Consider the following 27704-nt stretch of genomic DNA (forward strand, 5'->3'; position numbering starts at 1 on the left):
AGGACAGCCCCAAGAAGTCATGACTTCTACATGCTGCTGAAGTAGATCTGAATTATCGACTCTTTCTGTCAACACGCTCAGCAGTTGAAATGCTGAGTGTAAATAATCTTTCCTTACCACAAGAGAGGGGGAAATAATTCCTGGATTTTGGAGTATCATTTCTTCTGATGTTCTTGTCTTTGTGATTTGGTTGTCTTCTCTCTCCTTTCTGTACCAAGACCATAAAAACTTGGGTGGACTCAAAGATAAATGATGCTGAGTTATAATTCTATTCAGTTTTAAACCAATCTAGAATCCATCTGCCGTTTTGATTTGGAGAAGGATGAATTAGTGAGTCAGTCTGTCCAGCCACAGACATGCAAGTTATTTACTGACACCAGGGCGAGAGGCTGTGAGTGAGAGCATGCCCAGTGGGCTTTTCTCCCATGAGGTATCTCAGATGTTTACACAGAAACTCTTCTGAGTGCTCAATGCTTGTCTTTCCATTGTAATACCTATTCCATGTGCAGTAAATGAGAAACTGGTTTTAAGTGAGGAATCTAGGAAAGACTGGGAGAAACCTTTGATGCTCCTTTGCAAGGTCCCCAGACGATGGTTTGGAATCACCTCTTGGAGAAACTTGCTTTCCCCTTCCTCATTTCCTGAGCTTTCAGGAGTGCCACCTGGAAGGAGATTTCAGTAGAGCCCTTGTGGGTCCCTCTAGATAATGAAAAAGGGAAGTTTTGTTGAATCTAAAGGAGTTTCACACTAAGAAAAATGAATCTATTTTAATTCAGGCCATATAATTCCTTGGGAGTTTCTGTGTGAAGGTGGCACAGGTCATGGTATGTGTTTCCCAACTAGCTGAGTGATGTTCTGTGTTCTGCAGGTTGATTTGTATATTTACTGCCCAGGCAGTGACACTGTAATGTGTGAGAGATTTAGGGGCAATCTGTTCTCTTCATGCTGAGTTGTTTATAAAGCCCTCTTTAACTTTGTAAGCAACACGACACAACCCTGCGTCACAACCTAGGACAGAAGCGCTGGTGCCTTGGCCAGCAGCTGGGGATGTTGGGGACCTGGGGCATCCTCATCTCCCTGACTGCAGCAGGACATGGGAATTGCTCTTCCTGCTACAACAGCAGTGGGGTTTTTAATCTTTGTAGTGACCAGAGAGATGGACTTTGGGTTAAACAGTAAGGTGGGAAAAAAACACCAATAACAGGAATTGATCCCAAGCAGTGTGACCAATGTGCTGTCAGGAGAGGTATGAGACAGCTTAGATGAAATGTCAGGTGCAATGATGCACTGTGTGGTGTAATCTGATGGGGTGACCCTAGTACAGGCCAGTGCTTTTACCACATCAGCTGATTCCTTAGCTTTGCACAAGGTTTTGTTGTTACCATCTGTTAACTGGCAGTTTGGGTATAGCAAAAACCTCACAGGCAAGGACAGTCTGTTAAATGAAAGACATCCCTGAAACCATGAAACCTGCTTTTCTCTCTGTAGCTTTGGATGATGCTGGGTTTTCAATACTCCAGGCAGTGTGATGCTTGGGCTGTTCTGGGTGCCACGGGCCATGCTGAGAAATGAGGGATACCATTCCTGTGCTGTCTTTTATTCTCTGTCTCACCTCCTGGTCTTGCAATTGGGAAGACACACCCTATCTCCACCTGGAAAGCAGGCACCCTACAGAAAGACTGTCCCCTAGGTGCTTGCTGCTAGGAGGCAGTCCCAGCAGAAGGGTGAGAAGAGCGATGAGCTGGCTGGGCAGAGTGTTGTTCAGGAGCAGGCAGCCGGCTCTCCAGCTCAACACAGCGCTGTGCTGCTTGTGCTGTGCCTCGCCCTGGGTTCTTTAGCAGCCCCTGACTTAGCCAGTTGTTTGACTTGAGAAACACAGGGGATTATTTCTTTAAATTTTTGGCCTCTCCATTGCCTTTTAACTTCCCAGAAAGGGATTTTGCAGGTTTGTTGGAACGATGACCGCGTTTGACTTGAACTGTAATCAATTATTGCATTAGCAACGAAACCAGCCCAAGTTCAAAAAACAACCCCGAACCCAACCCCCTTGTGAACGTTTATTAAACACTCATTGTCTGCATCCGAGGTTCCCACGTTGAGTGTGACCACAGGGGCAGGAGCTGTGCCCAGAGGCCGCTCCCCCAGCGTGTGAGGGGAGAGGCAGAGCCCCGGCAAACATCACACAGTCGGCTCTCGAAAGGGATCATGCCCTTTTGTGTGCTCCCTCTGCTGAATGCCATAAAAAGCTGTGGTAAAAGCAGGCTGACCTTTTCTGGACCACAGGGGATTTCTCTTTTATATACCAGACTAGTTTCTTTGATTTCCTGGCATCCTGTATGTTTATTGCACCTCTTCCAGGGCTCTAATGGTCTCTGCAGGTTCTGTGTGATGCTGATGATTCTGAAACATTCACTCTTGGTGCCTGGAATACTTTTTACCTTCACTTTTGCAACAGTGCTGTGAAGACCCAGGCTCTGTACAAGACCATCATCCCTTTCTGGTTTTGTGGTTTTTCCTTCTCAGCATCAGTGAATCTTTGCTTTTGTGTGTGTTTTGCTCTCTGCTGTGCATCCAGAGGGATATGCCTTGAAATAGACTTTGAGAATGATCTTGCACTCTGCGAGGAGTCTGCCTACCTGATTATGCTTTGGAATTGATTTCTGCATCAAACCTGTACCAGGATGATTTTCCTATCTGTTTCCCACCCAAGCTAAGCCTGGGATTTGCTGATCAATGGGCTTTATTTCTGGCTTAGGGCAGTGCAACTCATACATTTGAAGGCTGATCAGCTGATTTTCTGAAGTCTAACAGACTATTTCGTAGATGTATTGGTTCTGCCTTGCTTTTATGAGCTGCAATGAATAAAGATGACAAAATAGCCAATTATGTTGCTTATTTCTGTCTGTGAATCAGAAGTGTGATGTGTAAAGGGTGCCCCATTTGCAGTCCAGCGTGGGGCTCTGTGGATGGGCCAGCCCCCTTTCCTGCTGCCAGGCAATGCAAATGGGAGCTGCTTCTGCAGGCATTCAAAGGTTAAATGCTATTTCCATATTACAAGTGAGAAAATGCAAACAAGCATCAAGAGATTCAGTGTCAGAGCTTGGTAATAAAAGTTCTTGGCGGTTTGCTTTGTCATCCTACATGCCCTTTAGATAAAGGGCTATAAAAATCAACGTAACCTTTTCCTCCTTCCATCTAGATCTGGATCTGTGCCTGTTTAGGGAGCATGTGTGTGCCCAAATGAAAACAGTTTACTTCTGGAAGAGCATGTCATTAGCATGTGGTACTGGAGAGGCTCTAAGAAATCTTAACAACTCAGGCCTGGATGGAAGCTGCAGTTCCCCAGGACCCACCAGACTCTCAGCTTGCCAGTGGAACGCAGCAGCGAACGTCGATAGGGAAACGTCCCCTTGGCAGGTGTTTTGGCTCCCACATGGACATACAGAGAAACAAAAGGGATCGTTTCTTTACATTTTGACTACTCTGATGCCTTGTAACTTCCCAGAAAGGGCTTTTACAGGTTTATTTGAGTTACGACCACATTTGACTTTGAACTGTTTCTGTGCTCTTGTGCAGACCCCACGAGTCAAAGGGAGCCCCAAATCTTTGGAGCTGAGGTGGTGTCTAAATCTCACGTCGTTGTCTAAGACTTGCTTTGCCTGAATAGTTTTCTCTTGAGCTGACCTGTAGCCCAGCCTCACACTCACTTTTATACACACACATTCTCATTTTGTTCTGCCCTAATCAGATTGGCAGCACCTCCCAAACCAGAACTGCACAGCAGCAGCAGGAGGTTACATCTAGATGGCACTGCTGTTAGTGCAGAGGGACATCAGCCACCTCAGGGCTGCAGGGACCCGGCCTGATTGACCTTACTTAGCAGGAAAGCGGGCCAAGAACTTATCTTGTACAACCCGTTAGTAAGCTTCAAGGTTTCTTGAACCTCAGAACAGTCATTTTATGTCTCCTTACAAACCTGTTCCACCTGTCTGCAGCTTGTCAATATTTATTCTGTGGCTTACTAAATTCTCAGGCCTCATAAAAGGCATTGATCTGTTTTGCTTAACCATTTCTCTGACTGTTTGTCTCCTAGTGTAGGTTGTGACGTGACATTAAATTATAGTGAAACATGAACTCTAGGCTTACAGTAGCACATTTATAATAGACATAATGTTTTCATGCTAATCTCCAAACAGACCATTCTGTAAATGACAAGCATTGCTAAATATTTGTTTAGTTTTTACCTTCCTGTAAAGTCTGTGCACCAGTGATAAGCATTTCTTGTTCTGAGCGCCTGTGAATCCCTGACAGATACTGCCTGCCTCCTGCCTTGTGTTTTTTAAAGAGCAAATCTTGTATTAACGTCCAGGAAAGTCCCCCTGGGCACAGCTGTGTCATGCCATTGATATTCTGCTCGAGCACCACAGAGCTCTGAAGGTATTCCAGCAATGTCCTGTGTTATTCTAAACCTCTGCAAACGTGGTGCCTACCTCAGTTTGCACATTTGGATCCGCCTTTGGGTTTTAAGCCCAGAATATGCTCACTCATGCTTTTAGAATGTGGATATGAGCTTTATTTTTGGTCCCATTTTCCACCTAAAGCCAAAGGCACCCAGCCTTCGTGGCCAGGCTGTTCCATGACGAGACAAGCCAAGCAGATCTCTCCACCAAAGGGTGAAATCCCATCTCTGTGGTGCCCAGCCTTAGCAGGAATTTCCACAGAAAGGTATGTACATTTGACGTGTCTGGCAGAGTAAAAGCTATGATAATGCAGCTCAGAGTCATGGAGACCAGGTAGAGCAGGTTCAGAGACCGTGTGTCTGTGTTGTGAGGTGCATGTATAACCGACGCTTGGCCTTGGCTGCAAGCGAGTGTTTGAATGCTCTTCCTTAGAAGAGGTGCCCCTGCTGTTTCACCCACTCATGTCAGTTCAGTCACAGGTTCCCCTCAAACCTGTTAAATCTGGCATCTGGCCACTTTTTCAGTCTTGATTCCCTCCATCCCCTCAGCTTTTTGTGCCCAAACAGAATAGTTCTGATAGGCCAGCATCCATGGAGTTCATAGAATGGTAGGAGTTGGAAGGGACCTTTAGAGATCATCCAGCCCAACCCCCCTGCAGAAGCAGGGTCACCTAGATCAGGTTGTGTAGGAGTTGCATTGGTTTTGTTGTTTTCTCTCCCCTGTGCAAACTGGACTTCAGGCTCCTCTTATCTCAGTGAAAAGTGTATTTGTGCCTGGCCTGCTGCTAGTACTTCAGGAACAGAAATGCTGCTCAGTTGCCTTCTAAGAGTGAAAACCCCTTGGCAAGCTGCTTCTTTCTTTAATCTCAGCCTTATGTAACCAGTGTTAACTCCAGAAACAGTGAAAGAGATTTATTTGCAGAGGTTTATCAAGAGGCCATGTGTGTCCTGTAGCTGTTTGGCATTCTCTGAAACAACAAAGTTATTTATCTGATGATGTAAGAAAACATCTTTCTGTATCCGCGAACGGGTGTAGTTTCGCTGTGTCAAATTCTAGTGTGCACTGATGTGCACGTTATCTCTGAATGCAGAGCAAATTAGTTGATCAGCAATGTTTTTCTTTTCAAACCTTGCTAAGATCAGGAAATTAAGAGTGACTCCAGTGTAAACAGCACTGAAAGTCAGCAGAGCTGCGTTCCCTTGGGCCTCGTTAGCTTCTGTAGCATGGGGACACAACCCTTTCCTCTTGATCCTTACAGATCAAAATGTCATACCCCCAGTATGACAACCAAAGAGTTTGGGGGGTTTACATAACTCTTTCCCCTTCCATTGACCCTGTGGAGATTATTTAAATAAACTTGCAAGTGGAGAGTCACATGTAATTAAAAGAATAATCTTCAGGAAATTTCGTTTTCCTTTTAAGCATTTATGAGAGTGTGAAGTTTCCTTGTCATTTTTATTCCTTCTCAAAACATCTCTTGCACCTTCCAAAATGAGTTTGAATAGACCCCAAAAGGCTTCCCCTATTGTTTTATGTGTTTTTCCCAACTGGCACTGCAGTTTGCTGTCAGAATCTGCCAGCCATCAGTGAAAAGGTTCCTCACTTTCTGGAGACACTAAAACAGAATGCAAATCACAGAATGGTAGGGGTTGGAAGGAACCTCTAGAGCTCATCCAGTCCAACCCTCCTGCAGAAGCAGGGTCACCTAGATCAGGTCACACAGGAACGTGTCCAGGTGGGTCTTGAAGCCCTCCAAGGAAGGAGCCTCCACACCCTCCCTGGGCAGCCTGTGCCAGGGCTCCCTCACTGAAACACTGAAACAGTTTGTTCTTATGTTTAAGTGGAACTTTTTGTGTTCCAGCTTCATCCCATCACCCCTTGTCCTGTTGCTGGCTACTATAGAAAAGAGGGATGTCCCAACCTCCTGACACCCACCCTTTAGATATTTGTAAATGTTAATAAGTTCCCCCCTCAGTCTCCTCTTCTCCAGACTAAACAGCCCCAGGTCCCGCAGCCTTTCCTCATATGAAAGATGCTCCAGTCCCCTGATCATCTTGGTGTCCCTGCACTGGCCTCTCTCCAGCACTTCCCTGTCCCTCTTGAGCTGAGGAGCCCAGAACTGGACACAGGACTCCAGATGAGGCCTCACCAGGGCAGAGTAGAGGGGGAGCAGAACCTCCCTTGACCTGCTGCCCACACTCTTCTTGATGCATCCCAGGCTGCCATTGGCTTCTTGGCCACGAGGGCACATTGCTGGCTCATGGTCAGTTTATTGTCAATCAGGACTCCCAGGTCTCTCTCTGCAGAGCTGCTCTTCAGAGGTACTGGTCACAGGTACTGAGGAAAAGGTTCAGAGTCCCCTCTGTCCACCGGGTAATATCACTTTAAGCTGCTCAGCAGTCCCTCTCTTTAAGCAATGATCTTCAAGCAGTCTGCAGTGCTCATCTCAGGGTTGCTGCACTTCTCCCAGGCCCTGGAATTACACCAGCCCTTGCAATAAGGATATTCCAAAAGCGAGCAGGGGAGTAAAGGGCAAGTGTGATACTCAAACCACCAGCTTGGATGAGAGTGAGTGAGGAGAGTCAAACCAGCCAGAGTTAACAAAACTCAGCTCCACCTTGGGTGTTGGGGAAACAAATACTTCCTCTGCCTTGAGGCTGGAAAGGACTTCTAACTGTTTTACTGGTGCACTGAGGGTATTAGCTTTGATTTGTGCCCCCATTGAATGTCTGACCTCCATGAATGTCCAGATGAAAAGGATTTACTTATCATGTTTCATCACAGTAGGTAAGGCTCACTGGGAGCCCAGTACCAGCAGCTATGGCTGCATCCTTCTGGGTAATGCTCACAGGGGCTCTGTGTCTGGAGGCAATGGCAGAGGAGTCCTGTAGTGCTTTCTGTGAGCTGTGGCTACAGGTCCTGTGTCAGTCTGCAGGGCAGTAAGTGTCCAAAGTCTGCAGATTTGCTTTCTTTTTTATATGCTCGTAACCACCAGCCTGTGTGTCTTTGCCCCACCTTTGGTACCAATGACTTCTTTGCTGTGCTCACTTGTGCTAAGTGGGCAGGTCCCAAATTAAGGTATTTTGGCCCATTTCTTTAGCCCAGTACAAGGCACCCTGTGCTCATGGTCTCACACAGAGCACCCAGGCTGTTGCAGGCTCGCTGTGCTCTGCGCCGTGCGTTTGTTTGACAGGGCATTGTGTGTGATTTGCAGTTTCCTCAGCCATGCCCACATTCATCTTGTTTATAGCCCTTTTATTAAGGGTCATTTACCAAACAAATAAAAATTAATTTAAACTTGTTAAACTGCAGAGAACTGCCAAGATGAGACTATTACCTGAACACTGAAGGAAGGGGAAGTGAGCAGCAAGCACAGCTGAAGCTCATAACAGTCCCAGGAGCAGCTCTTTTCTCATCTACAGAGCAGTGACTTTTTCAATACCCAAGGGCCAGATCCTGCCAGGGCAACTGGCATATGGTGCATCCCATCCTGCTAAAGGTGTTACATTTCTGGGTGGCATCCTTCCCTCTTCATCATTCCCACACTGTTGTGTCCCTTTCCAGGCACAGTTTCCTCAAATCCGGCTTGTTGCTGTGTGTGGATTTCTCTGGCAGGACAGCAATCAGATGCTTGCGCTGCACATCATTGTCAGGACAGAGTAGAGGGGGAGGAGAACCTCTCTCGACCTGCTGCCCACAGCCCTTCTAATCCATCCCAGGATGCCATTTGTCTTCTTGGCCACGAGGGCACATTGCTGGCTGATGCTCACCCTGCTGCCCACCAGCACCCCCATGTCCTTTTCCCCTACACTGCTCTCTAACAGTTCATTCCCCAGCCTGTGCTGGTACTTGGGGTGGTTCTTTCCCAGATGCAAGACTCTACATTGCCCTTGTTGAATGTCTCTGCAAACTGAAGAGCTCTCTTCCCCACTGCAAAACTACAGAGTGTGCCAGCGTATCCTTGGCCGTGTCTGGGTGCACCAGTGGTTGATGGTGGCTCTCTTGTTTCTGTGACACTTGGACATTTCTTCTTGTGCTTTTCCCCTTTCCTGTGTGTGCCTTAGGAAGTGTACCTCTTCCCGTGCCAACATTCTCATGCCCTTTCTGACAGAGCATCAGAGTGACAGTGCTGTCACTCAAGCTCATTTACTCCTCAGCAAACAGCCACTACTTACCAAAACACCCCTGTTTGTGTGTGTGTTCCTTGCTTGGTTTCTTCTTTCACCTCATAGCTTTTGTAAGATCTTTTCAGTCAGTTGTGTGACTGCTGTCAGAAAGTGTAAGAACAAATAAGAGAGGTGAAAAATGAACAGTATTTTACAACAAAAGAAGACTTAGCAGTGATAATAGCTTGCCTTAAGCAGTGCAGTGGCTTTTTATCAGAAGAAAAACAATTGGAGGAGTAATTGTTTGTTATGATTTGTTTATTAATAAACAGTAACATAACAAGTGCATGGTTCTGCCCTAATGATGAGGCAGCTGACACATTCCCCTCAGAGTATTTATTTTTGCTGCTCTTTTTGATCCTTTGGTGCACTGGGACTTGTGCTCCAAATAAGTCCAAGCAGGAACTTCAGCTTTACAATACCTGCCAGCCTCTGTGAAACAAAAGCTGCTTGTGCTGGGAGGCAGCTCCATCCAGATGGACAGATGTTCCCCTTAAGGGAGTTCGTCCAGTGGGTGGGATTGTTAATGTTGTTTTAATAACCCTGTGTTGGTGATAGGGATGCAACAGTGGCTTCATTCCAAGCCATCATGCTGGAGGGAGCGTTTCTGGTGGGAATAAAAGGTTCAAATCTTGCCCCCCACCCTGTTTGTACATTGTTGGCTGACTTTTCATTGGATGGTAACTGAAAACACGGGCGATTTGCTCCCCTGTGTGCCACGTTTAAACGTCCTTTGAATCCAATGAATGAGCAAAAAAAGCCATTCAAGTGTGTTGTAACTGTGTCAAGATGCAGGTTTTCTGTCTGGAGGGAGCAGGTTGTGGTTGCTGACTGATCTCTTTGTGCAAGGGAGAGAATATGGTTTAAAGTCATGGAATGAGGGAAAGGTTTGGGGTTTTTTTGAAGCTGTGACTAAGAAAGAAACTTGAGCATAGAGGATGGCTCATTCCAGCTGGTGTTTAAGTCATCAAAGGAGACAGAGGCAGTGTGAGGAAAGAATATTAATTATGGAGAACAGTGAGGGCTACTATTTAATTTGGTCTGTGTCAGTGTAACTGTAGGAGACATTCCTGCTCCTGAGTGCAGAAGAAGGCAAATCTCTGCTGCTGGAAATGGAAACCTCATTGTTTCGGATACACTCGTTGTACCACACTCAACTGCCAATTTTCCCTATGATAGCAAGTCTAAAATGGGTTAAGCTGAGAGGTCTGCAGTGCCCTTTCCTAACCATGCCACCCAATCACCGTGTGTAACCCTCAGCGTGCCACTTGCAACTGGGGGAGAAAGCTCTGCTTGTGAGCCTGCTCATGAAGATATCACGGGGAGCTTGTTCAAAGGAGGTTGGCAAAACTGTGATCATCAGGCAGACCACAAAACCGAGGCACAGAGCAGCCCATCCCCTGCAGTAGATGTGGCTGGTGACAGAGCTGAAAGTATAATGCATCCTAGATCAGAGCCTCGTTGCAGAGGAGTTGGGTCTGGTTCCCATTTGTCAGGAAGCAGGGGATAACCAGCACGGGGTGAAACGGGTCAGATTCCCACACAGTTTTGCCTGAGGTAAGATTTGAACAATGTCATTTGTGGTTCACTGTACCTTTTTGTTGTTGTTTTTTTTCCTTGGACTCGCCCATGTGGCTCCTTAAAAAGGTGTAACCAGGCTGCCACATTACCTCTGCATCATAATAACAGGAAATTCTCCTGTTCCAACATCTATTTATGTTCGGATTCAAAGGATACACTCCTTTTGGGTTTTGAAACCCAAGGCTGTGGCCTTTCCCAGGAGCTGTGGTCCTGAGGCGAGCATCAGTCTGGTGGGAAATGAAATAGTCCTTTGGGGTGCTGGAGATTAGGCTTTAAAAAGGAAAAAATAGAAGGCTGTTTACCAATCCCAGTTTCTTTGTCCCACACAGCCCTGTTGGGAACCTGCCTCCCGCCCCGTGGGCCAGACTGATTGTCAGTCGTGTAGAGCCTGTGGTTTCTGGTGCTGTGGCTGTTTTCCCCCAGTGGAGAAGCAGCAGGGGTAGGGGCAGTCAAGGAGCAGAAACATGGGGGAGGAGATGTATGAGTGCAGCCAGGATGGGTAGGCAAGGGAAAGCCACCGCTCTGCTCCCTGAAGCTCTAGGGAGGGCGGAGAGCTGGAAGGCAGGTAAATGGCAGCAGAGGAAGAGGAAGGTGTTCACTTGTTTCTCAGTTATTCAAGCCAGGAAGTATCTTTTAATTTGTGTAAAGTATAAGGGATGCAGTTCCTCTTTGGCTCTTCAACGTGTTGCTGAGACGTGTGAGGCAGAGAGAGAAACTCAAGTGCAAGGCCCAGTCCAGCCTCAGGGCACCCAGCTGCTCTTTCTGAGCCCTGGGGGAGGAGGACTGAGCTCTAGCGAATGCAGGAGATGAATGTACCTGATAAACAGCGAATCATCTTCCTCCACAAAGGCTGACTGTTCCCATTGTTCCTCAGCTGTCAGTCAGACCCACGCCAGCACACCGCCAGTCAGTGCAGGGCCCGTTGGAATACGGTATCCAGAGGTGTGAGCTGTGAGGTGCCAAGTGGCATGTAGTAGAGCCTGGCTCCAGATATCTTCATGAGGTATGACAGAGGAAATATGCACCTCATAATAACCTTAATTCTCAGATGGAAAATGAGAGAGATGGCTACGTTCCCTAGCATGCGCCAACAAGACTGCTGTTGCCTCTCTGCCCTGTGAAATACACTTTTATTGTCCCCCTCCACCCTCCCTCAGGTGACTAGTTTGATCTTGCTTGCAAGCTTTAGGCTTGCTTCCAAGTTCTCAGGCAGTCTCCTCTAGCTCATGGGTTAATAATTACACCTCTTCTTTAACAGTGTCTTTCACGTCGAAGAGTTGCAAAGCGTTTCACAGCCAATATCTGCTCTTTCACGGGGGAGAAGGCAGGGTGGACAAAAGTCCAAGGAGAATCCAGTGATTTACTCTGCATGTAAAGAAGTCTCTTCACCTATAGCCAAAAGGCAGAGCGTGGTGGGTGCCTGCTCTGCCAAGTCAGCTTCCAGCCTCTGTTGGCAGAAGGAATACAAAGCGTGTTTCTAATGGAAAGCATTTAAATGCTGAGCACTGGGAGGACGAGAGCTGCAAAATGTGCCAGGGCAGCTGCATTAATACCTTTGTCTTGACAGAAGTATCGTACAGTTCCGTGATTGTAGCTGGCATGACTCTCATTTTTATGTTACCAACATCAATGGAGCTGTTCCAGCAGATGTGATGAGAAGCCCCACGTCTTTCATTAGCAAGCTGTGGTTGTAACAGTGACCTTTGCACATCACTGTAGCCCATGTTTTCCCAGCTTTGACCTTTCCGAAGGAGATTACTCGCTCTGCACTTTTCACTCCACATTTTAATAACAGGATCTGGGAAAGGAATTGTCTCTGAGCAGTTAGTGCTGCTACATCTAGCAAAGCATTGCTCAGCTCCTCGTTTTGATGGTGGTGGAGCTCACTTATCCAAGGAAGGCCTTGGGGCTATCACGTATCTCAAAGGTTATCATGAGGCTATGCAGATGGGATTTTCCATGTAGGGAGAGTGCATATGACTAGATGATGCAAAGGTAAAGATGATCCATGTATATATAAATGGTTAAAAGAATCAGAAATCTGAGAAGGCTGGAGCCCAGACTCCTTAAATAAAAACCCAATTAACTGGCAGACGTGGTTAGAGATGGTGTCCTGGAGTGCCCCGCGCTCGCTCATGAAAGTTCATTTTCTGTGGTCATTACTCAAGCTCCACAAGTGCCATAAAAACCCTGTTTAATTAAAATGAAAATTAAGAAGTCAGTAAATCCATTCTCTTGGTATTAAAAGACAATCGAGATGCTTTAAAAAGACACACTCTGATCAAGCTCAGGCCTGCGTGGTTCTCACTGTCGGGTCACCTCCAGGTGTTTAGTACCGTGTGAGGCACCAAATGTTTGTAAAGGACAAGAAGGAGTCCCCTTTGCACAGCTCCCACACTCTCCCCAGGCAGCATCCAGCCTTTGGGACACAGCAGGCCGCTTTCCATAGCTCTGCCCAAAATGCCTGATCATCTGCTCGCAGGCTCAGTTGTGGGAATCCAACCAGTCAACACAGGAAGGAAAAGCCTGAACATGTAACAGAAAGATGATCACAGTTAATAACTACAGGCAGGGCTGTGCGGTGCCTGAGCAAGGGGGGAAGGGTTCTTGTATAACTCCGTGCTCTGGAGTGGAAAGGCAAATATGTTTTACAGCATGACGTGGTGGTGTAAGATCATTCGGGGCTGCACACGTTTATCCTGCACCTGCCAGTCGACAGTCCTGTCCCCAGGACAAGATTTCAAAATCTGCTTCAGACTCTCCTGCTCTTATTTTAAATGCAGAAAGGTGAATCCTCATCCCAGTGAGCTCAGTCACCTTGTGGATTTCAGTTGAATCGAGACCTTTTTCTTGCAGCTTCCTCGGAATATCCCATAAGCAGAGGCACCTCAGCAGCATATGGATGCTGTTTACCAGTTTACCTCCGCCTGTCTTACAGGTTTAGGTGACTACAGCTGCCACACTGACCCAAAGAATATGTCTGTGCAACATCCCTGTCAGCGAGACACATTATCATTGTGATGTGTTGAGGTAAAACAGATTCAGTGATTTGCTTAAAACCCAGAGTGAATCCATCACAAAGTGAGTCCTGACTCTCCAGCAGCAGCCTAACCACTGCCCTGTCCTCCTCTGCTAGATCAGCCTACAAAGAATAAGGATTAGGAAAAGCTTCCAAATGTATGAATTATTCAGTTAGAAAAGCAGTGGCTCTGTGAGGGGGAAAAGTAAAGTGTGGTTGCAGAAGGTCATCCTCTCCAAACACACGCTGAGTATTTGAGAAGTGCTTTGTGATCCTTAAGAGCCCTCCTTTGTAATCCCACAGATCACTTGTTAGTGATTGACTTGTCCCATCAAGGGCCTTGGTTTTATGAGGTGTATTGTGAGTCTGGTTGTTCTTAAGTCACAGATCCCATATAAACAGACCCTGGAGAATATAATGAAGCTTTTCAAGGTGAAGACTGTAGTGGGAATGGAAGAGGACTGTGTGTGTGGATAATGAGGGTAGCCATCGTTTTATTCCTTACTTACAGAAAGGGTACAAGCTCTGATTCCTTGTGGCACGAGGCAGCTGCCAGCACCTGGACAATTAAAAGGAACTGGGTTTATTGTTTTTTGTGGGGTTTGTGGTTTTGTTGTTTGGGGTTTTTAATGTGGTGTTCCCATAGAACATGGAGAGGGACTTTGTCGTGTCTTTCTCTGAATGATGTGGCCACTTTGTGCCAGGAGGCTACGGCAGAAGACTCTCTCTTGCTTTGCAGTTCTGTGGTTTCCATGACTCTGAGTCACAAAGGAAGCTGCATGCTAATTGATTGATAAGTTTGGCAAAGGTCTTGGGAATTTTTGGTGCCTCACGTAATTGCCCCACTTGGTTCAGTCTAGGAGGCAGGTGCCCTCATTTCAGCCCCTCACCATCTTTCCTTTAATCTCATTGTCCCTGTCATTACTCGTCTGGGCATTCAGTGGTCACTCACAGGCTGGCAGCACTTTGCCTGTGACTCATACCTCAGTCACTCCTCCAGAAATGAAGCTGTCCCAGGGACTTTGGAAAGGGCAGTCAGCCCTGGGAGGGTGAGCAAAAGCCCTCCACTGAACTTTCTCCCTCGGTACTGGTGTGATGTGTACTTATGCGAAGCCACAGGCATCAATGAAAGCTCGTGCAAGTGCCTGTGAATCAGAGTCGCTGAGGTCTGAGCTGCTTTACTTGCCTGGAGTCTGAGCCCACAGACAGAGGTTTGCCACTCTGAGAGGAATTACAGCCCTCCCTACACGTTGCTCATGGCACTGGGATCTGACTGTAGCAAGAGGCAACCCTTGCTGAAGAACTTAGGGTCTGACTGCTCAGCACCTTTACATAGCACAGTGAGAGCTGAAGGCTCTGATATACTTTATGTGCTTGCAGGCTGAAAATAAGAACAAAGCCCAGCAACCACAGCTGCTTGCCTACAGAGTGAGCTGGGAGCTCCATGTCCTTTGCTTTTTGCAGCTGTCAAATAGTTTGAGCATTTACCAGAGGAACGGAGCTGTCTGCATCCCTGCCTATCTCAGGGCAAAGGGACTTAGTCCTACATCCCATAGATCCTGAAAGAGCACCTGAACCTCTAGTTTGCCTTTGGCCAGCATGAGGGATGTAAACAATGTGCTGGGAGGAGGCAATAAACCAAGTCCATAGGTGCAAAGTGACGTGGTGCTTGCTGCCTGGGACTGATCTCTTTCAATGTTTGGCTGTCCAGGATAGAACAAGTTAACCACATGCACCTGTATGAGGAATGGCAGCTCAGCTCAGGCTCCCTAGGACTTTGCTCCTGTGCTGTCACTGCCAGGCTAGCATCCAGCTGCCCTGTTCCTCAGCCTTCTTTGCCCCATGGCTCCTGCCAGCCACACAACAGCCTGATTTCATCCTTCTGCATGAACAGGGACTTTTTCAGCAGGTTGGTGGGTGGGTGAGTACACGTGCCTAGGAAAAGGGAAATTAGTTTGAATCTGTAGCAGAGGGAGCTGAATCTGGGTGCCCTGTTGGGTACAAACCACTAGGACCTGACAAAGAATGTGGAGTGACTGTTTTATGGCTCAGATGGATGCCTACCAAGATGGGCTGTGCGCTCTGAGTCTGCATGGACGGATCATGGAGGATGCTGCATGCCAGAGAGATGACAATCCTGACCTATCTTCAGAGATTTTTAGTACCCAGCCCCCAGGACATCCTGTGAGCTTCCTGGACCATGAACAATCTTCTCTGTACTGTCTCTGTGATGAATTTAATGGCACTGCTTGGGGCAGGAGCACAGCTGTGTGTTGGGGGTAACTGCGCCGCCAGCCTCGCTGCCAGGCTTCGCTTTCTCAGCAGCGGCTCAGCACCAGCCAGGCTTTGTGACATTCCCATCCTTCATTTAATCCTCCTCGAATAAATCTTTCAACTTTATATTTTAAAATGGCTTGGCAAGTCCAATTTCTCCTGGAAGGGTGGTAAGAAGGTTTATGTTTTTAATCCCTGTTCCATGGTGCCAAGGCGACGAGCGAGCACGCAGATTCACGCCCTTCACTCAGCCTAAGAAAGATGCATCTCCTACTGATGGAAACCTTTGCTGGGTTTCACAAGCCCATACATGCAAGCACTAATTAATTCTCTTAGTCAAGGTTGCAGTTTTCACAGGTTATTATAGCTCTAGCATGGCCAGCATGGAATTAACTTCCATAGCCCCTGGCTTTAATTCAGACATAAAAGGGATTAATATGAAGCAAAAACCTACGAGATATACCACCCCATTTAGCTTTCCCAGCTACTGCTGTGTCTGGAAGAAGTAATTAATAATAAACCAGAGTGGAGCTGCTGAGACCAGGTATCATGTAGAAGATTGTGCTGCTTTCTGTGAAAGGATGTGCTGTGCAGTTCAGGAAGCTTTTCAAAATAAGGTTCTCATGGGCTTTTGATTTCAGATCAATATTTCATACTACTTACACTTTAATTCGATGGGAAATTATTTCATCCCTGTCTCTTTGCTCTCAATCTCTTTTCAGTGGGCTTATGTGATATTTTAGGGAGAAATTCTACCAGTGTTAAGTTGTAGAGTCTTACATCTAGCTACACTGAAAAATTCAGTTGTACCTACGAGAGTGCCAGAAGTTCAAATGGTGCAAATGCTGTTCCCAAGCAGCAAGCACCTTCTTTTACTCTTCTCCTGTTACGAGTTCCAAAGACCTTGCAGTGTTGTGTGTATGTACATATACATTCTAGATGTGTTATTGCTGTGTTTCCCAGCTGTTGCTCTCAAGACCCAGAGCACAGCCTCTACACGAAAGCCACCACCGCTTTGTTTCTCACTGCAGACAGGGGGCGGGTGTCAGGTGGACAACGCAGATTCAGCCCTCACTGAGAGTTTGAGTCTCACTCTAGTTTAAATGTAGGTGACACCCACTGCAAGATTTTATCAGACTGCATAAATTGAAGTTGCCCCTCAGGCCACAGAGTTGCATGGTATGTGGGACAGATAGCGCTTGAACTCCAGAGCGGTGTGAAAATCGGTTTGCTCAGAACTGTTTGAAAGGATTTAAGGGATGTCCCTTGATTTGTATCTTCTTGAATCCACTCACACACAATTTTTGCTCTTCAGGTGCTGTGTTCATTTAGTGTTATGATATGCATGTAAGGATTGTGCCCAGTCCCCAAATGCATCCTAGTAAATAAATAGATGACACAAATAATACACCAGTGTTCTGGCCCAGGCAGGACCACGCTGTCCCCCTGAAACCCAGGGATCAATAGCAGCCTTTCTCACCTTTCCTTCCCTCCTGCACAGGATAAAGATCAGATTATTTCATGACAGGACATGTCAAGTTTTTTTCATACAAGAACTGCTTTGACGTGAAGAAACAATACGAAAGGTGTAGGCAGCGATAAACGGTTCCTACTCAGGGATTTCAGTGCAGAAAAACTGAGGAGAGTAACTGATGCATCACAGCCTTGGAGGGTGCAACAGAGATTCACACAGTGTAAGCCAGCACTTCTCTGCAAGACCTTCAAAGTTGAATTTGGTATTTATTTGTCCCCGGAGCCCTTTGGGTGGTGCAGTCAGCGTTAACAAGCAAGCAACTGACAGTGAGAAAGGTCAGACTATGGAAGTGAAAGCGCAGGGATTTGTTGAGTAGCTGGAGAAGGTCAAACACAATGAACTGAAACATCTTGGAAAAAAAAAGGCAATTTGGACAAAAAGATTTTTTTTCTACTCTTTTAATAAAGGGATGGTTTAATGTTTCATGGGAGGCAGCAGCCAAGGGCTTAGACAGAAGTTACTTAAACAACACGGTGCTATTTGGAAGAGCTTAATGACATTAAACAGCTTGTGCTTTACAAGTCTTCCACTGCCCTGTTTTAGTTTTATTGACTGGCTGGTGCTGCACCTGTGGCTCTGGAAATCAGCTGGGGTTGGGTTGCTTGGGCCTCTGTTTGTGAGGAGATAACAAATGCTGTGCGGTGCAGGCTGGGGGAAAAGGATTCTTGCCTTCCGTTGGGGTGTGCAGGTGAGAGCTGCTGTGTTCATCAAATGAGGAAACGACATTTATGTTTGCTCTTTGATTGCAGTGTGCTGGTGTACTTGCAGGATGAGCATGAGCTGGGCTGCCCGAGGGAAGGGGTGAGAGGTGCTATTAGCACAAGGGGAGGCTGCTTTCATACACCACCTCTTATCCAACACGTGGATAGAAAGCCAAAACACCTGTACAGCATTCTTGCCCCAAAGGTGAGTGTTCCAGAGGAGATAGAGCACTATCAAACTCTGGTTCGTGGTTGAAGCCAGCTAACCAGTTTCCAACGTACAGCTTGGTACACAAAAGCAGTCCCTGAGGTCTGTGAGTAGCCTGAGCCATTTAGGAGTTTCTGTATTGGCATCTTTGGCTGAAGCTGCAGGTGTGTGCAGGGAATCCCTGAAGAGAGGGGCAGAGGAGAGCTGTGCCAATGAACCCCGAATAAATCAGCCTCTTAGATGCACGTTGCCTTGCAGTTTCTTTTCTGAGCCCTGGCAGTAGGTGCTCAGCAAAGGTACTCGATGATGTCCTGGCTGTCACTGCCTGTGTCGATGTCCTGCAGCCCTGACATCCCCAGCATGCAAGTTTGGGTATTTCTAAGACCCTGAAGGTGAGATTCTCCCCTTTAGTGAATTGATTCCACATCCTGTTGTATCGCCAAGGACCGCAGCAATTAACTCAATGGCCCAGGTTACATACAGGCAAAGTGGGACAGTCAGTAACCAGCCATGGTTGAAACAAAATACTTAGAGGGGAAAAAAAAGATGTCAGAGCAAAAGCTTGTTGTCAGGATTTCCCTTAGGCCCTACTTTTCAACACTTCTAATGGCCCTATTTTTTGACCCACGTACCTAACGTTTGCACTCGTGGTGGCTTCCTCCCTGTACATGACACCTTGCTGAGGGGATTGACCATTGCAAACTTCTCCAAGTGACCACTTAACTCAGCAGGAGTTAATTCTTTCTGCCTCCCCAGAAGGAATCGCTCCCAATATCCAATGCTTGCTTCTTTACTGCAGGCTAATGCATAGACAATTGCAGAAAGGTGGGGGTTTTGGTCAAGTTGTTCCTTTTCTGCATCCTTAAGTGCTTCAACCAGTTTCTGAGCAGACAGGACCTTCCTCTTGAGAGCGTTCCATGATATTTGTGCATGCTGAAGACAAACAAGTAACAAACCAATATAATGATAGACTGGAGTTCTGTGTTGGTTTTTAATTTGAGAGCTGAGTGACGTGCCCTCATTTTCATTTGCATTAGAAACCTTGCCTAGACAAACATAGCCCATCGATTCTCCCTGGGGAGCTGTTTTTGTGGCTTGGGGAGTGCAGTGCTCCTCCTCTCCACCAGTGATGGCTGGCAGCACAGGAACGCTGTGTGCTTTCTCACCGCTCCTCTCTTGCCACGCTCAGGATGAAGAGCAGGGACTCCACGGAAAGCTGGGCTTTCTCTAGCTGTAGCCCTCAGGGAAGTGGCTCACAACCAACCTGCAAATGATTGTCAGACCTGCACGGGAATTCAGTCCTGCTGTCATTACACTCGGTGACAGTTCTGTACTCTCAGAGTGAGGCACAGCTGCTGGTGCCCACTGAAATCTCCTGTGTCACAGGCTTTTTGTGATCACCCTGTATCTGGCTACTCCCAGAATTGTTTTCCCAGTAATACACCAAGTTCCAATGGAAAATGGAGAGAGACACCAGTTGTTAAGATACTGGTTTATCATAAGCTATGTTGTGATTCCCAGTAAATCACTTCAGTGTTCTAGGTAACTAAAAATTAGATCTCAGAAGTTCACTTATTGATCTTTTAGAGGGTGGCAGGTGACAGTTTTTTGTTCTAGTTTTAAAAGTCTGCTGTCTGAAGCCTTTGTAAGCTCCTAAAGCAATCAGTACATCAGCCCTACAGGAGGGGGGAGGTATTTGTGTCTTCAGTTTAACCAGTGCCCTGCAGAGTGGAGGAAGGGAAGGGAGCACTGGAGCTGCAGCCCAGTAGTGCTGTGTGACACTCGGGCCCATTGCTGGCTCTTCCCCACAAACTGGCCTCCTGCAGTGTCCTGCCCCAGCACACCCTCACCAACAGGCTGTGGGGCTGGGAAGCACTGCCTGCTGCTGTTTGCAGAGGGGAGGCACAGTGGCTGACCAGTCCAAGACTGCACAGGGACTGAAGGGAAGACTGTCATGGTGTGATAATAAACCAATCCAAAAGAGTGATGCAGCAGCTTCTCCCCAGCATTAGCTCCAGGGAAAGGAAGGGATGCTCTCTAAAGGAGCTACAGCTGTGTGCAGTGCTGTTGCCCATTGGGTTGCAATTACAAGGTAGTCAAAACACATGAAGAAAGCACTGCCTCTTCCAAGAAGCTGTGGCAGTGATTCTTAGGGCATGTCAGTGGCATCACTTGCATTTCTAATCACTCACCCTAAAGAACCTGTAGCATCAAGTGTTTTTCATGTACTCACAGCCAAGGGGGAGCTGCTGTTGTAAAACTGTCAGGAGATGAACACTGCATGTGTGACTGCGGCACCAGGCTGGAGGAGCAATCTGACCTCAGCAGGTAGGTTAGCTGGAGGGCTGGGGTGGGAGCAAGGAATTCAACTAGGCTGCAGATGGACCCAGCATCCAGAGATCTGATCTCTGTCTCATTCTCTTTTTGGCACTCTCCTCAGCATTGGGAAGTACTAGAGTGTCTTTGTGATTTGGCTACCTAAAACACAGGTGGCTCCAGCTTTGTGATGCTCTCCAGCATATGCATGAGGCAGAACAATTAAGCAAGCCACTGCTGGGGAATTTAAATGGCTTGCTTGAAAATTGACTTTGGTTTGGGGCTTATGGCCATCTGCCTTCAGAGAAGAGGCACATGAAAGCATTGCCGTGTGGTTCAGGAAAGCTGTGTGGACTGAGGCAGGGCATATATTCCCAAGAAGTTGGACCCAGTGCTGTGGGGACATGAGCTCTGTTGCAAATTTAGAATCAGGAGACTGTAGGTGAGCATCAGGTTCTGTCAGGTCGCTCCTTTCCTTAATGTAAACGTTTGAGAAGGTTCTCAAATGCTTATCTGTAGCTTTAACCTCATTACACCCAGCTTTGGGTCACTGGAGCAAAAGAACACCAGAGGCACTGGATGGGGACAGGAGAAAAGGGTCTCTCAGGTCCATATCTGTTCCCCTTCTTCCAGATGTCTCTGTTAACAGTTATTTTGTGGTGTTTACTCTGATGCTCAGTGTACTGTGTCACCCCAGCATGCCTCTGCAGAAGGCATTTGCCCTGGAGACCTGAAGGAAATGCCTCTGCAATACTCCAAGCATCCTTAACCCTGGCAAAGCTAAGCCAGCTGGAATCACCAGCTAACTTTGGCCCAGCTGTACATTTATTTTGGCTGCAAGGTTCAACAGCACAAAAAGTAACTTGGCTGTGCTGTAAAGGAAAGTAGATGATGGTGCCAGTCTCTATTTAATCTCATAATTCATATTTGTTACCTATTCTGCCAGAGAAGCATGCAGAAGATTTTATGGTCTATGTTTTTTCATAGGAAAGAAACATGATGAAGTATCCCTTTTCTTCTGGTGTAATTAGCTTTCAGGGATGATCAATGCACACTTCATTGTGTGTGTTTGATTTTACTGACAACGAGTTAACTTCAGATCAGAAGGTTGGCCCTCTTGGCTGGAAACCCAAAACTAAGCAAGCCCATGAGTGAGGAGAAATAAAAGCTGTTGTTTATAAGAGGTGAATATACTTATGAGAGAGCCAGAATTTAAGTCCTCTAGCAAGGAGGCTTGTCTGAAGGGTACAGAGAAGATGACACACTTTGCAGAAGCAAGTTGTTTGGTTTTATCTGGTCTAGAAAATTGAGAGGAAGAAAAGCCAACAGATTGCTGAAGGCATCAAAAGTAACTACATGGCCACCAAAAGAAATGCAAAAGAAATGCAGCAACTTTCCAGAGCAGAAAGGATTAAAAGCTCCCAAGTCTGGGATGGTTGTCTGCTGTGGGAACTATATGAACTAGGAAGAATCAATCCGTGTGGTTCACTGGGAGGCTGCTGTTGCAGAAAAGTAAGAAGATGAGCAGCTGGCAAAATCTGTTGTATCATTTGGTGTGGTATTTACAGTGAAATAACCAACATTATAAGGAGGTGTCAACAGCAAGCTAGTTTTTCTTGGTTTTCCCTCCTGAGGAAAGAAGTGCAAGTGTGTGTTGTGGCGGCTCCTAGCAAGGCTGATAGCTCTGATGCAAACGTATCCTTTCATTTATCAACAGGATAAATCAGATGCTGTCTAAACCTTAGCCAAGCAGCAAATGCTGTCTCTGCAGGCTTCCAGGAGGGAGCTGGAGGCCTCAGCTCCTAGGCTGGCAGCTGGGTAGGGCAGTTGGAGAGGTCTTTACTCCTCTCCCTGCAGGAGAGCTGGAGTCCAGGGAAGACGGCTGCTTATCCAAGTCTCCCTGCAGGAAGACAGGGCTGGTAATATGCCAACAGTTGAGTGCAGCAGGTGTGTGTAAGAGCTTGCTGCTTTATTTATCTTGGAATGCAGAGACCCTGAGAGTACCCAAACTTTTATGTGCCTCAGCCAGATTGCAGTGTTGTTCCTCTGGGAAAGTGTCTGAGGCTCTCAGGATCTGCTGTAGACCTGGATTAGCTGTGCTATTTGGCCAAGGACAGTTGGGAAAGTAGCAAAGCATGGCTAGATAATACTTAAGAAGATGTAATCAGAAGGGCCTGTTTCACCATGATGTTCTTGTTCTAAAAGGATGTTTTGTTCTGATGGTTTTAGAAACTTGAGGTGCTTTTCAGTAGCTACTCTAGATGATTCCTAATTACACTTCCCAGAGTGTGATCCATGGCAATAGGAGCTGGAAGTCGGAAGTCTGGCAAATGACAAACCAATGCTAAAGGAGACTAACTAAAGCTAAAGGAGACCTGTGTGTGGACTGTTTTCTTGTAGTTCTATTATTCAGTAATCAAAATGTAAAGATTTCCTTTACATTCCTTTCCTGTGTTGAAAACCCAGGTTTTTCAACAGGAGCACTGAAAACTATTTGCAATGTACAAGTGTAAGAATTGTAAGCATATGTGTCACAGCTCAGCAATGCTGACAGCCTTGTAGTCTACCTTTCTGTTCTAGTCCCTTCTCCCAGAAATGAGCAGTCCATTGCAAAAACAAAAGGATTTGAAGTGACTCCAGATGTAATACACTTTCTGCAAACTCTTGTGCTTACATAGCTGTGTAAGCCAAGACTATCTTGTGGAGCTTAGCAATGTCTTGACAAATATGTGAGATCTGTGAAATTTACTGCAGCAGTGGGCAAATTTAGAAAGTCTGCTGATATGGCTGTCATGCAGAGCTTCTCCTCTTGTAATACAGGAATCAATAGAATTCATTAAACTTGAGAATATCTGAGCAACATTGTGTGTAGTAAATTACCATAAAAAGTCCACCAAATGCTCCCAGGCCCCAGTGGTGCCACTTTTCTATGGTCAGAGTTCTTTAAGGTACATAGTCTGTGTGGGTGTGACGATGGGTCAAGAGGACATAGCACTTCAGATCATTTTCCTTAGTAATAGTGGTTTGTGGATTGAGACTCTGCCCCTTCTGTGTATATACATGGGAGCCATGAGGAAAAATTCCTTGCCTCCAGCTCTTCTGAATGTGCAATCCAAGCAGAAATAGTGAAGAGTAAGGTGAGGGAGGAAGAGCCCTGGTGAGGCTTCATCTGCAGTGCTGTGTCCAGTTCTGGGCTCCCCAGCTCAAGAGGCACAGGGAAGTGCTGGAGAGAGGCCAGTGCAGGGACAGCAAGATCATCAGGAGACTGGGGCTAGCATCTCTGAAGAGGAAAGGCTGCAGGACCTGGGGCTGTTCAGCCTGGAGGAGAGAAGGCTGAGGTGGGACCTCATTTGCACTTAACAAGTATTTAAAAGGTGTGTGTCTAGGAGATGGGGCAGCACTTTTTTCTGCTGTCTCCAGTGACAGGACAAGGGGTAATGAACAAAAGCTGGAACACAAAAAGTCCCACTTAAACATGAGGAAAAACTCCTTTGGTGCTGAGGTGAGGGAGCCCTGGCCCAGGCTGCCCAGGGAGGGTGTGGAGGCTCCTTCTCAGGATGTTTCCAAACCCACCTGGACACGTTCCTGTGCCCCCTGAGCCAGGGGAACCTGCTGTAGCAGGGGCTGGGCTGGATGAGCTCTGCAGAGCTCTTCCAACCCCCACCATGCTGGGATTCTGTGAAATAAACAAACATGTTGATAGCATACCTCAAAAATTCACGTTACTGATAACTGTCCATCTTTTCTTTCCTCCAGGAGATGACCCACATGTCTGTGCATTCTCCAGGGTACTTCAGGCAGTGTGACATGCTCATCAGTACCAAGGGGTGAGTTGTAAAGACCTTCATGGAAAAAACTGAGCCTGCTGCTGTTCTACTGATTGAATACTGTTCCTAAATATGTTTGGCTGCCTAGTGTTGAATGAAGAAACTGGGGAAAAAAATGGTCAGATGTCAAAGCAAGGTAATGTCCTTTGTTGTTGGATGTAACTTATGCAGACCTTGAGAGGTGGGATGAGGAAACAGCAAATAGTTCTCAAGCCAGGCGGTGCTGTGCAGGAAAAGCTGCTGTGCACACCTTGGGGAGGTTATTAGCCAAATGTAGCCTTGAACAAGTAGGAATGGGAGCCTCAGGTGGGGCCATCCCTTAGTTGTCCAAGGCTTATTTGTTTGTGATGAATCAAAGCTACTACACTGAGACTGGTGCTGTGAGACGAGTATGAGCTGACAGCTGCAGTGCCATCCTCGCTGGTAATGGGGTAAGTGCCTGTATGGCTTTCAGCATGCCACCACGATTGTATCAGTATCCAGGACTTTGTTCCTGTTTCACTGACGTCTTGGCATGGCTCACAGTCCTGGGAGAAGGTGAGGGATAGTAAGCAAGATCCCTGCAACACTTGCCAGAGCCTGACTGCAAGAGAAAAGCTGTATCTGCAGCAGTTGGTATCTATGCACTGCTGTGCTACCTGAAGACTTTTTGCCAGTTCCTGGTAAGAAATGTTGAGTGTTCCAGTGCTGGGATGGGATTGGTTCACTGAAAGCTGAGTGATAGGCTGCCATGCTCCTTTGAACTTCATTTATGCAATGACCCTGTGATCCCTCTTTATCTGGAGCAGTTGTGGCCACAAAGGCCATGATGTTTTCTTAAGGACTCTGAAGTAGTGAGTTGTTGAGGTGATATTTTGTGGGTTTAGAAATCTGCAGAGTAAATGGGCACCAGCAGATGGACCAGGGGTGTTCAGTGGGGTGATGGGATGTTCACAGGAACATGTGGCACCAGGTACAGAAGTGAAAGGCGATCATGGGGCTTTCAAGGCACGTAGGAGGAGGGTTGGCCACACACTTCGCTACATATGCCAGCCCTGAGAATATCTAAGGTCAGAACTGGGTCAAAGTGAGAGGAAAAAGGGCAAGATGAGAAAGGAATGGCACACTACAGCTGGCTTTTGACTGATGCCAGCTGAAGAGAAGACTTCTCCTTGTTCCATGGGAGGATGTGGAAGGCATGTCTTGACTCGTGTGTGTGTGTGTGCCTCACATCTGCAGCAGGGCTTTGACCTGCATCTGCGATATGGCTAATGGGGAGAGAAATCCTTGGCCCTAGGCCTTTGTGACTCAAAACAGCTCAGAGTAGAAATGCACCTGTGCTCTGTTACTTGAAGGGAAAACCATGGGCTCTTTGTATGGTTACCTGAAGAGAGATTTTCATTCCATGGCACTGAACAAGCAACAGTTGCTTTATTCAAAGTATTTCCAATGACAGTCTGGATTTCTTGTCTCTATATTCAGAGACTGTGTTTTTGCTGAGGGCAGCAATGAGCGATCCCACTTACCTCTGCAGCAGCTGGAGTGGGCCTGGGATTCTAAATGGTGTTGGTTTTGGCCATTATCAGCTGCTTGCACCCTCCTGGCTTATGAATCCCTCTAGCAACTGCTTGGCTGAGTGCATGGTGAAAAGGAATTCTGCTCTGGTTGTTTCTGGCTGCATCTTCTCCTTATTCCCCTCCAACTAGGTGCAACCTTCTGTTCTTCAGTACATTGACACTGTGGTAGTTTGCTTTTTTGCTCTTGCTCTGCATTAAAGAAAGGGACACACAGGAAGAGTCAGATAGTGGGCTAAATACACGCAGAAGAGTGGGCACAGGGAACAAACATGTGAGGAGCATAGTGTGGGAAGAGAATCAAACACAGGGACTGTCACTCTGCAAAGCAACTGTGGAAAGCTTAATGTGTACATGAGAGTAATCAGTGACTCCATACCAAGTTATTTGACTTAAAGTAACTTTTACAGGGTAGGGGTGGAATTGGATGCATCTCAGATTTAAAGACCAGCCATTTGCCTCAAACTATAGATGCCCAAATTCCCCTTTAAACCTGCCTGAAAAGTTAAAAGGAAAAAAGTAATAACAGCTGGAGGGAATCTTAATGGTTAATTCAACTCTTTATATATAGATGAGCTTGAACCAAACCTTGGAGTCAAACATCTGTGAGCTTTGGCAACTCCAGATTCATGCTTTGCAGCTGAAACTCGCCTTGGCTTCAGATACATGTTTGTGACAAATGCCAAAACTTCCCATGGGTGATTTCTCCCCTTTCCCCACCCAAGTTAAGCCAGAATGTCTCTGCAGCTTCGTGATGGAGCTTTGTTTTCCTTGAGTTTTCTGCCTAGTAGCTTATGGCCTTTTAGTGAGAGGTTGTAATCCAAACTCTCTCTGAATGTAACCTGAGACAATTCCCTTCTTATACGTCTCCCCTGCTTGAACTGCAAAAGGTAATGAGTGCCTCCTCTGAATTGTTTGCCTTTCCTTTTTCCTTCCCCCTGCTTCAGCTGACTGCACTGAATTTTGACTTGATATGAATTACAGCTGAGCTAAATATCTGAGCTCTTCAAGACCCGCCTGGACATGTTCCTATGCGACCTGATCTAGGTGAACCTGCTTCTGCAGGGGGGTTGGACTGGATGATCTCTAAAGGTTCCTTCCAACCCCTACTGTTCTATGATTCTAAATACTTAGTGATTTAATTTCTGGCCAGATAACCTTGTTTTATAGCACGTTGTAGAATGGAACCTCATGGAACACGTTGATAGGGGTTAACGTGAGGGGCCAGGTGTGTGTGCCTGTTAATCATCTTGAGCATCCATTCAGTATCTCTTGGTGCTGTCAACATGTTTGTCCTTTATGCAGCAGGGAGGAGGACTGAGGTAAAATGAATAGAGGAGGGCTGAAGCCAGTGTATAACCCTCCATGTCCCTCACAAGGAAAATGACAAAAAACAAAGGACCTCTTTCCCAAATGACTGTATCTGTACTTCAGATTCGAATCATACAAGTGCATCCTTCTGTGTATGTACACATATATACAGCTGCATATATATTGCATCTATGCTGGCCTTTATAAGCCCCTGTGATTCCAGGAAAACCTTACAGGAAGCCTGTGCACTGGAATGTAGGTAGCTGTGGCACTAAGCTGCACATTCAGAAGCTCAGTGAGACTAATCCAGTGCTTTTGTTAAAGTACCATCAGTTTGCCACTGCGGGGTGGGATCCGGGGGCCTAAACCTCTTGAAAGGTAGCAGTGCCTTCCTGCTGGACAGGCAGGTATCTCTGCCTGGGTTACAAGTGAATATGGCCTCCATCATCTTCGTACCCCAGGGCTTTGTGGTTTGCAATAGCCTTATCTCTAAAGCCTCCTTGTGATGTGAAGTGATGCTCATATCCCCGTCTCCTCAAGGTTAAGGAGATAGAACGTGTTGGTTAGGATCACAGAGGGGATCTTATGGCTGCCTCTCATTGTCACTGTTGGCCCCTGTGTTATTTATTTACATCTCTATTTGATCTGGAACCTTCTTGGCTGGTGCCTTTAATCATGTATTCCCACTGTTTGCTCTCTTCCTCCTTTTCCCATTTCTAGAGTTTATGACCCTGTTTAAACTCGGCTTCAGCTG

General features: G+C 46.6%; 1 long non-coding RNA gene across 1 annotated transcript in view; it reads left to right on the forward strand.

Annotated features, from left to right (window-relative positions):
- Positions 1–27704, forward strand: part of LOC133625500 (uncharacterized) — a 60713-nt gene that overhangs the window by 15332 nt on the left and 17677 nt on the right. Inside the window, exon 2 of the long non-coding RNA XR_009818791.1 lies at positions 24016–24086. This is a non-coding gene — a long non-coding RNA (uncharacterized LOC133625500). The remainder of the gene's footprint in view (positions 1–24015; positions 24087–27704) is intronic.

Source organism: Colius striatus, chromosome 5, assembly GCF_028858725.1.
Source record: "Colius striatus isolate bColStr4 chromosome 5, bColStr4.1.hap1, whole genome shotgun sequence".
Classification (NCBI taxonomy): Eukaryota; Metazoa; Chordata; class Aves; order Coliiformes; family Coliidae; genus Colius; species Colius striatus.